This window comes from Bufo gargarizans, chromosome 1 (genome assembly GCF_014858855.1).
Source record: "Bufo gargarizans isolate SCDJY-AF-19 chromosome 1, ASM1485885v1, whole genome shotgun sequence".
Classification (NCBI taxonomy): Eukaryota; Metazoa; Chordata; class Amphibia; order Anura; family Bufonidae; genus Bufo; species Bufo gargarizans.
In genome coordinates this window covers 336,340,398-336,351,565 of record NC_058080.1, presented here as the reverse complement: position 1 = coordinate 336,351,565, position 11,168 = coordinate 336,340,398, and the positions used below count along the sequence as shown (strand labels likewise).

Sequence of the window (11,168 nt, the reverse complement as noted above, 5' to 3'; positions counted from 1 at the left end):
CATCCCAAAACATTCCCCCAACTTCTCCTGAGTACAGCGATACCACATGTGTGACACTTTTTTGCAGCCTAGGTGGGCAAAGGGGCACACATTCCAAAGAGCACCTTTCGGATTTCACCGGTCATTTTTTACAAATTTGGATTTCAAACTTCTTCTCACACATATGGGCCCCTAGAATGCCAGGGCTGTATAACTACCCCACAAGTGACCCCATTTTGGAAAGAAGACACCCCAAGGTATTTTGTGATGAGCATAGTGAGTTCATGGAAGTTTTTGTTTTTTTGTCACAAGTTAGTGGAATATGAGACTTTGTAAGAAAAAAAAACACCCATCATATTCCGCTAGCTTGTGACAAAAAATAAAAAGTTCTATGAACTCACTATGCCCATCAGCGAATACCTTAGGGTGTCTACTTTCCGAAATGGGGTCATTTGTGGGGGTTTTCTACTGTCTGGGCATTGTAGAACCTCAGGAAACATGACAGGTGCTCAGAAAGTCAGAGCTGCTTCAAAAAGCGGAAAGCCGGAATTAGACTTACCGGTAATTCATTTTCCCCGAATCCACCACGACGGCCCAGAGAGAGATTGACCCCTAACCTCTGTAGGGGCAGGAACAGAGATAGGTTTAAAAGGACCCCTCCCACCACCATTCACCAGTGAGTTCCAGATTATAGTGCTACAACCACCAGTTTACAAGTGAGACAACTCAAAGTGAGTTTTTTTATTTTTTATTAACTCATACCAAAAGTTTTTTTCTTTTTCTTTTTTAGGGCGGGATATCATGCCGTCATGGTGGAATCGTGGAAAATTAATTACCGGTAAGTCTAATTCCGGCTTTCCACTTCACCACCATGACGGCCCAGAGAGACATAACAGATTATATACGACTTAGGGTGGGGCAACGGCCTGAAGGACCTTGCGACCAAATGCGAGGTCGGAAGACCTGGATAAGTCAAGCCTATAATGTTTAATGAAGGTGTTAACATTAGACCAGGTTGCAGCCTGGCATATTTGATTTAGGGAAGCTCCTGCCCTTTCAGAGAAAGAGGCAGATATAGCTCTTGTGGAGTGAGCCCGAATGACCTCTGGACAACTGATGCCTTCGATCTTGTAGCAGTCTGTAATAGTCTGTCTTACCCAACGGGCAATGGTAGATCTGGAAGCTGCCTTCCCTTTATTTTTACCACAGAAGAGCACTAGTAAGTTGTCCACCTTCCTCAGGTCTTTAGTGACTTTCTAGGTATTTTAGTACTGTTCGTCTGACGTCTAGCGTATGGAAACGTTCCTCTCCAGAATTTTTAGGATTTACACAAAAGGAGGGAAGAATGATCTCCTGGTTCCTATGGAAGTCTGTTACTACCTTTGGCAAAAACGTAGGGTCTAGCCTCAAGGTAATACAATCCTCCTGTATCGTGAGATATGGTCGTCTTATTGACAATGCTTGGATCTCACTCAGTCTTTTTGCTGATGTTATGGCTATAAGAAAAGCCACCTTCTGAGAAAGATTCTTCAGGGAACTTGCGTCCACGGGTTCATTCTCCAAGGACAATGTTTAAGTCCCAGGTAGGCATCTCTGATCTGAGGGACGGTCTTAGTCTGGCTGCAGACCTTAGGAATCTTTGGATCCATCTATGGCTGGCCAATTCGGAATCGAAATAGGCGCTAAGTGCTGAGACCTGAACTCTAAGGGTAGAAGGACTTAACCCTAACTCTAGTCCCTTCTGAAGGAAATCCAGAACCCTCTGTATATTTGGTCTGGTTTGGTCTGGGGCTTCGTCGCCTGACCAGGTGCAGAATCTTTTCCAGATCTTAAAACAAATGGAGTTAGTCACCTTCTTTCTGCTGGCCTTCAAGGTAGATATAACACCCTCAGAGAGACCTCTCTGCCTTAGGAGGATGGACTCAGGATCCAGGCCGAGAGGCTGAAGATTTCCGGATGAGGATGGAGAACCGGCCCCTGGATCAGGATATCCTTTCTCCCTGGGAGAATAAATGCTTCCTGTGGGGAGAGTTTGGTTAGGATCGAGAACCAGCTCCTCTTGGGCCAATATGGGGTGACCAGGATTACTCTGGCTCTGTCCCTGATTATCTTTTGGAGAACCCTTGGGATTAATGGGAATGGGGGGGAAGGCATATGCAAGGTCCCAGTCTCAGTGCAGGGAGAAGGCGACGATCGCTAGGGGCCTGTCCCTTGGGTTTAGGGAGCAAAAGGTTGAAAAGGTTGATACCTTTGTGTTTATCCCTGTAACGAATAGGTCTATTACTGGAAGGCCCCATCTCTGGACAATCAGATTGAAGATCTCGATGTTTAAGGACCATTCTCCCTGGACTATGTTAGTCCTGCTTAGGAAGTCCGCCGCACAGTTTAGGCTTCCTTTTAAATGAACTGCTGATATTGATCTTCCATTTTTTTCTCCCCAGAGGAAGATTTTCCTGGATAGACCTTCCAGCTTCTGAGACTGTGTGCCCGCCTGATGCTTGAGGTAGGACATGGTCGTTACATTGTCTGAATAGACCTTTATGTGTTGGTTCCTTAGTTTTGGAGCGGCTGTTCGTATTGTCTCCCAAACTGCCCTGAGCTCCCTGTAGTTGGAGGACTGAGCTGCAATCTTTGGAGGCCAGTCTCCCTGGTAAAGATCGGAGTAAATTTTTGCACCCCATCCTTTAATGCTGGCATCGGTCTGAATATGTACTGCTGGGGTCTTGAACCAGATCATGCCCTTTTTTTAAATTTTTTGTTTGAAGCCACCACCGGACTGAAGATTTTACGTGGCCCAGGATCAGGATCTTTCTGTCCAACGAGGTCAGATTTTTGTCTCATTTTCTTAAAAGCCAGGACTGAAGGGCTCTGTAATGGGCCTGGCACCACAGGACTGCTACAATGCAGGCTGTCATCTGACCTAAAAGGCTCATCGTTTCTCTGAACGAGAAGGAGCGACGTCTTAGGAAGGCCCCGATTGATGACTGTAGGTTCTGGATTCTTTCTGCTGGAAGGAAGGTTGTTTGTTTTTCCAAATCCAGCAAAACCCCCAGGAATTTTACCCTGGTATTCGGAACTAGGGAGGACTTCTTTAGGTTTATCACCCAACCTAGATATGTCAGAAGGGAACAGAAGATTTCTCGATCTGCTATAAACTGAACCACAGTGTTTGAAATAAGTAGAAAGTAGTCTAGATAAGGGACGACCGTCACCCCCTGAGGTCTCAGGGAGGCGACCATCTCTACCACCAGCTTCGTGAAAATCCTTGGGGCTGAGGCCAGCCCGAAGGGGAGAGCCACGACGTAGAAGTGGTGAACAGACCCCCTGTGATCCTTTACTGCAAAACGCAGGAACTTCTGAGACTGGGAGTGAATGTGAACAAGATGGTATGCGTCCTTCAGGTCAATTGTACAGAGGGACGCGTCTTTTTGAATTAAGGGGATGGTTGAATGTAAAGATTCCATCTTGAACCTTTTGTAGATCACAAATTTGTTTAGCCTCTTTAGATTTATGATCATGCGGAAGGCGCCCCCCGGCTTTATTACCAAGAAAAGGCTGGAGTAGAACCCCCGCCCTCGTTGAAGCTCGGGAACTGGAATTACTACTCCTAGGTCCAGGAGATTCTGGACCTCCTTCCAGATCTGGCTGTACTGAAAAGGAGAAGGGTGGTGAGAAATCAGAAATACATTCGGAGGGGGGAAGATAGTTCTATTCTGTATCCAAACCTGACAAGATTTTGCACCCAGAGGCTCGGAGAAGTCTGCTGCCACTGAGCAAAACGTTGGGATAGTCTTCCCCCTATCCTGGCGTCACTTTCTCACCGCCCTTGTTTTGGGGATTAAGCAGGTACCCTCTACCTCTCCCCTCTTTGAGGTAACTCCAACGTCCGGTTTTACCTTTACCACGAAAGGAACTACTTTGGGTATATTGACCACGAAAGGAGGGTTTCTTTTTAGGGGTCTTATCCTCAGGGAACCCCTTTTTAATCAGTAGCCTTCTCGAGGATCGTGTCCAGTACAGGACCAAACACGTATTCACCCGAGAAGGCTATGGAACATAATTTCATCTTGGAAGAGAGGTCTCCCGACCAAGATTTCATCCAAAGTGCCCTCCGGGCCGCATTGTACAAGGCTGCATCCTTGGCTGAAAATCTAATGGTCTCTGCAGAGGCGTCCGCAAGGAAACCTGTGGCAGATTTTAGCAAGGGAATGGAATCTAGTATTTGCTCCCTAGGCGTTTTGCTGCATAGATGACCCTCCTCAGGGTCATTCAGTCATAGGTACATAGACCTAGCGACTGAAGTAGCGGCTATCTTTGTCTTGACACTAAACATAGCTGCCTCCCAGGACCTTTTTAATAAGCTGTCAGCCTTTCTTTCCATAGTGTCCCTTAGCTGACAGGAGTCCTCAAATGGAAGTGAGGTTCTCTTATTGACCTTGGCCACCTGGACGTCAATTCTAGGGACCTCGTCAAAAATCTTAGAGTCTGATGGGTCAAATGCAAGGCGGTTTCTGAATTCCTTGGATATACCCAGCTTCTTTTCTGGATGGGCCCATTCATCCATCACCATCTCCTTAGTGTTTTCGTTTATGGGGAATACCCTGGAGCGTTTGACCCTCAATCCCCCAAACATTTCTTCCTGAACCGTATGGGGTTGCTGAATGTCTTCTACCCCCATGGTATCCCTGACAGCTTTTAGAAGGGCACTCATTTCACTGGGAGTGAAGAAAAATTTTCTGGAATCCTCAACGATCTCGCCCTCAGATAGGTGGTCGTCGTCCTTTTTTTTTTTTAGAGGATGAGGCATCGTCCTCTAAATCTTCGGAGTCAGAGGGGATGTCTGCCCCCCTGGGTCTTTTAGGTGGGCGGATCTCCCTGGTATCCTCACGGGATCCCCACGGGATCATGGATCTAAACTCTTGCATAATTGAAGGCTGTTCATCTCTCACCATTTTAGCGATGCAATCCTTGCACAGTTTTTTTGTGTAATCCTCAGGAAGGCTGACGGAGCACTGGATGCATCTGGCGGTCTTCTTTACTTTTTTTTTAAGTAAGTTTGGCCTAAGTGAGAGAGGCAGCCCATTAAATTTATGTTAATCTGGTATAGGAGCAAAGACTAGATGCAGTATACCAGCAGACACCACCAGTGGGAGGGGATAGTGGTTACCCTCTAAGGCGCACCCCCCCTTTCTGCCAACTATGAAGCTGCCGTCTTGCCCAGGTGGGCTACTCACGCAAGGGCGCTCGGGAGCGGTCTGCTCCTTCTGCTGTGGCTCTCTCCTGATCCAACATCTTCCGGTAGGAGAGCGATGCAGAGAGCGGAGCGGGAAAGTGCTTGGTAGCATCTTTTATATAAGTCCATCCACTTCCGGGTTTCGGCCCGGAAGTGACGCCACACGGGCGTGACAGCACAGAGCGTCTTTCCGGTCAGCTACTTACAGAGAGGTAGGCGACCCGCGGCAGCTCAAAAGGACCCGCAAGGGAGGCGAGGAACACCACCGATGCGGTCACCCAGGTATTTCAAAATAATAAAAACGAGGTCCACTTCACCTCCCTGAAAGCCAGAGAGGACTTTTACTCTGTCCTGGCCACTATAGGGGCAGGAACACACTGGTGAATGGTGGTGGGAGGGGTCCTTTTAAACCTATCTCTGTTCCTGCCCCTACAGAGGTCAGGGGTCAATCTCTCTCTGGGCCGTCATGGTGGTGAAGTGGAAATTCACATTTTTGTGAAAAGTTTGTAAACGCTATAACTTTTACCCAAACATTATTTTTTTTTAAATCAAAGACATGTTGAACAATACATTTAGTGAAAAATTTATATATGGATGTCGTTTTTTGTTTTTTTTGCAAAATTTTACAACTGAAAGTGAAAAGTCTTTTTTGCAAAAAAATCGTTAAATTTCGATTAATACCCAAAAAAGTAAAAATGTCAACAGCAATGAAATACCACCAAATGAAAGCTCTATTAGTGAGAAGAAAAGGAGGTAAAATTAATTTGGGTGGTAAGTTGCATGACCGAGCAATAAACCGCTAAAGTTGTGGAGTGCCGATTTGTAAAAAAGGGCCTGGTCACTAGGGGGGTATAAACCTGTGGTCCTTAAGTGGTTAATATGTTGTTCTGTTTGTTTTTTTTTTGTTTTGTTTTTTCCTCTCTTCAAATGTCCATTCATTCCCCCCCATGCCTCTGTTCTTATTGTATATATATATATATTGCTGTTTCTTCATATATTCTTGTAGTACGCCTGATGAAGAGACTGGTGATGTCTCGAAAGCTCGCTATGTAACATAATTACTTCTATTTTTGTTAGCCATTAAAGGGTATCAAACCTGCAATACTCTTATTTTGTTTCTCTTAATGAGAGCACTAAACTATTTTTCTATTGGCTAACACTGTACCAGACTCCACACGCGGGAGGATCAAAGGATCCCCCTGCCTGGGAGCGCGGGATTGTGTGGTGATGTCATATCACCGCGCCAGCCCACGTGGACCCGTCTGAAGGCGGGAAAACAGGAGTGAGCGCCGCAGGGGTTTAAATACCTTTCGGCCTGCACTGCGCTAGGAGACAAGATCGGAACACTACCGCCCCCCCTGAAGGAGAGCGCATCCAGCACACCAACAAACCCTACCTTCCGCCATAGGAGAGAGCGTAGGCAGCGATGCACTGCACTCAGAGTTAAGATCTCCACGAGCCCAGAGGAGAGCAGGAGGGGAAGACCGAGCAGTCGAGCTGCTCCACTAAAGAGCGCAGGAAGAAGGGAGGCAGAGATCAAGCAGCTGCCGAGTCCTGTAATAACCCTGGATGACTAAGTATCGCTTTCCCTGTTCTGCCTCCTCCTTAACCCCTGCATTGCCCTGTGATCCCCTGTTTACCCCTGCATTCCAACTGCCCCCTGCCATTAACCCCTTCAGTGCCCAGCAGAGCCCTGTACTGCAGAGTCCCTGTACCCCAGTACTCTGCCTATTATCCCTGCTGCCCCAGTCCACAGTCAGCCTGCTGACCAACCCCTATACCCTATCCCTGCCCAGTGGAATCCCAGAACTCTGGGTTAAACCCTTGTATCCCTGAAACCACCTCAGGTTAACCCTTTCCTGGGTTACCCCTTGCCCTGCTTTCCCAGAACCCTGTGTACCCTGGTCTGCATGTATTTACCCCTGCAGTGGCACAATTGTGCGTTTAACCCCTTGTTACCCATAGGGACAGTGAGTAGCCAGGCAGGTGGGTTACCAATATTTGTGTGTATGCATGTGCATTATTGTAATGTATAGTTAGATACTGGGGAGCACTTGGGACTGTTAGCGTAGTTAGGACCGTATTAGTGTGTTTACTTATATATATTTATAGCAACACACAGCAATATATCTATTCCATTGATACAGACTAATATTTGCCTGTAAATCTATAATGTGCAATGTGTTAATAAATACCTTTTATTTAAGCACAGTGTGTAGTCTTTTGTAGTAGTAAGGCGCTGCAGCAATAGCCGCAGGTAGTTCAGTGTAGCGTAAGGTAATCAGTAGTATGTTTGTTGTTTATTTTAGGCATAAATAGGCAGAGCCGTCACTAGACATCTCACGCCTATTTATGAATATTCATTATTGAGATTTGCATAAATATCAATAATAAATATCCCCTTTAACAAAACCCGAAAGCTTTTTGAGTCAATTAGGAAATTCCTACACAACAATGACAATGCCCACCATATAACGACCCGATATTTGACCGTCTGTTAAAGCGGTCAAGGAAGCGCCTAACCTTGAACACTAAGTTTGCTGATGTGTGCAACCGAGAAAAAAAAATGTGAGTCACTATTACTTTTCAAAAGGGAAAATTAGATTTCGTCCAGTACCTGCCTAGCAAACGGGCAAGGTATGGCATGAAGTTATACAAACTCTGTGAGAGTAGCTCCGGGTACACCCACAAGTTCTGCATTTACGAAGGGAAAGATTCCCGGATAGACCCCCAGAAAGCGCGCCCCCCCCCCCAACCTAGAAGTTATTGGGAAGATCGTGTGGAATTTACTGCACCCACTGCTGGATAAGGCTTACCACCTCTATGTGGATAACTACTATACCAGCATACGCCTATTCATGTCCCTAACTGCCAGAGGTTCTGGGAAATGGAGAACAAAATGTGGGGTGCATTTTGTCCTAGAAAATGTGGGTGTAAAGCAACTTTGCAGAAAATTTTTTTTTTTTTTCACTGCCAAGTGTTTCCCAAATCTAGGAAACACCTTTGAGGTCAAAGTGCTCACTACACACCTTGAAAGATTCCTTGAGGGGTGTAGTTTCCAAAATGGGGTCACCTTTTAGGGGTTTCCACTGTAGGTCCACCTCTGGGTTTCTTCATATGCAACATAGCTCCCAATTACCATTCCAGCTAAAGCAGTTCTCCAAAAGCCATATGATGCTCATTCCACTCTGAAGCCTGCTGTGCGCCCATACATCAGTTTTTGAGCACATATGGAGCGTTTCTGTAAACTCTGGATTCAGGGTAATAGATTGAGTTTTGTTCGGCTGTTAACCCTTGATGTGTTGCAGAAAAAATAGATTAAAAATCTTTTTAAAATCTGCTAAAAGGTAAAATTTAGCAATTGCATTCTCATTTTCCTTTAATTCTCGTGGGGCACCTAAATGGTTAAAGTTTGCAAAAATCAGTTTTAAATAGCTTGAGGGGTGTGGTTTCTAAAATGGGGTAATTTATGGGTGGTTTCTAATATGCAAGCCTCACAAACTGACTTCATAACTGAACTGGTCCTTAAAAAATTGGGTTTTGGAAATTCTTAAAATTTGTAAGATTTGTTTCAAAACTTCTAAGCCTTCTAACTTCCCAAAGAATTCAATGTCATTTTCAAAATGATCTAAAAACATGAAGTAGACACATGGGGAATGTAAAGTAATAACTATTTTTGGAGGTATTAACCTATTATAAACGTTGAGAAATGTAAATTTAGAAATTTGCAAATTTAAATTTTTAGGGTATTTTTGCAATTTGGTTTTTTTTATAAATAAAAATTAAATATTTTGACTCAAATTTACCGCTGTCATGAATTACAATATGTGACGAGAAAATCTCAGAATGGCCTGGATAAGTAAAAGCATTTTAAAAAGTTATTATTACCACATAAAGTGACATCTCAGATTTGCTAAAAATGGCCTGGTCCTTAAGGTGAAAAATGGCAGGGTCCTGAAGGGGTTAAAGTAAATTACCTAAAAACTGAAAATTAAGAAATAGGACTATTCACAAGGAAAAATGTGCAGATACAAAAGCCAAGGGAAATGGTGAAAAAAATTAGGCTCTAGCTATCACGTGTTAGAACACAAATTTATCAAAACTGTTGTAAAGGGAAACTGGTTTAATTGCCCATAGCAACCAGACTCCAAATTCCATTTTTTCAGCGCTCATTTGGAAAATGAAAGGTGGAATGTAATTGGTTGCTATGGGCAACTAAGCTAGTTTCCCTATAAACCAGTTTTAATAAATCTTCTCCTAAGGGTACATTAAAGGAGTTATCCCAGGAATAACGTTAAAAATATTGTAGCACATGACAACCTCTTTCTAACAAAATTAGAACAAGGCCTGCACCTCACATGGATCCAAAGAGATATCCCTATTCATTGTTCCAATTGTGCTACTAGATTTATTTCAAGCTAGCAGAATAGGGGTGTGTCCTTTCTTAGGAGTTTTTTTTCATACTGCAGCTGGAGGCAGTAGAAGGATAAAACTGATGTGCTTTAATCTTAGGCCTCTTGCACACCAACTTTTTTTTCCCGTTTCCGTTCCGTATGCGTAACCATTTATTTTAATGGTTCCGGATGCATGGCCACTTTGCCCATGTGTATACTGTTAAAACATTACTGTACATTACATTAATGATTAAAAATTGTATGTTTCAGTTTGCGATTCGCTAACAACCGATCGCATACGGAAACCATACAGAGACTTTTTGCGGAACTACGGAACGGAAACACAATGGAAACATAAAACTGTAAAAGACCGCAAAATACTGAAAAAGCCATACGGTCGTGTGCAAGAGGCCTTACTAAGCAGGATAGAGAAATTACAAAAAGAGCAAACAGCAGGTGGCCCTACACATGCAGATTTAACTCAATAGCCCAGTAGCTATTATAAATGTTTAATTACATGCAATTACAAAAGTATCAGGGCTCCAGACGGCGACCATTGGTCGCCAATGAGACTTAAAATTGCTAAATGGCGACAGGACTTTGTAGTCTCGTCGCCATTTGCACCTAGACCCTCCGCTGCTCTGCCTCTCAGACACGAGGAACTCAGATGGCACGCGCTGCTGTCAGTGGCAGTCCCTCCCCCCTGTGCCGCTGCCAATGGGCTGATAGAAGCGAGGAGGAGATGAGGGGCTGTGGCCACTGCACCACCAAAGAATATAGTTTATGCTGAGTACAAACCCAGGCTGCGCTGCGGGTGCTGGCCATATCCCATACCCGGCACCCAGCCTCTATGACTGCGTGCTGCGATCCGCTGATATTAACCCGTCAGGTGCGGCATCTGAGGGGTTAATAGCGGCGGATCGCAGCACACAGTCATAGAGGCTGGGTGCCGGGTATGGGATATAGCTCTGCACCAGCAGCGCAGCCTGTGTTTGTATTAAGCATAAACGATATTCATTGGTGGCGCTGTGCACCGTAGACGGATCCGTCTTCAAATGCTTTCAGTTCACTTGCGGTTTTCTGGTTACGGCGTGTAAATCCGGCAAATTGAGTACACAACGGATCCGGACGACGCAAGTGTGATTGAGGCCTAAGACGTGTGTTTTTTTTTTGTTTTTTTTATTATACCGTAATTATATGTATTTTAAATTTGCCGATTAAAAATTTAAATTTGGCTCCTAAATTTTTCAGGTTAGGAGCCAATGGCTCCTTGATATTTTTTTTTAGTCTGGAGCCCTGAGTATTCAGATCCAGGTGATGGTTTGAAAACTGTAGAACATTTTTCATGGGACAACCCCTTAAAAAACAAGCAGATTAGTTGCAGATATTTCTGTGACTCAAAAATTTGTTTCACAATCCTGAATGAGGTTGTTTCTGCAGCATCTGACAATTGTGACAAAGCCATTTCAGAAATACGGACATTTTTTAAGTCACAGATATTTCTCCATGAGAACATGGAGTGAACATATCCTAAAGAAAATACCGGTAATTAAAGAGGACCT

At 44.4% G+C, this 11,168-nt stretch overlaps 1 protein-coding gene across 2 annotated transcripts in view; it reads right to left on the bottom strand.

Annotated features, from left to right (window-relative positions):
• The window catches only part of LOC122946563 (scaffold attachment factor B2-like), a 461,735-nt gene that overhangs the window by 405,416 nt on the left and 45,151 nt on the right, over positions 1 to 11,168 (bottom strand). The gene's annotated exons all lie outside the window — the stretch shown is intronic.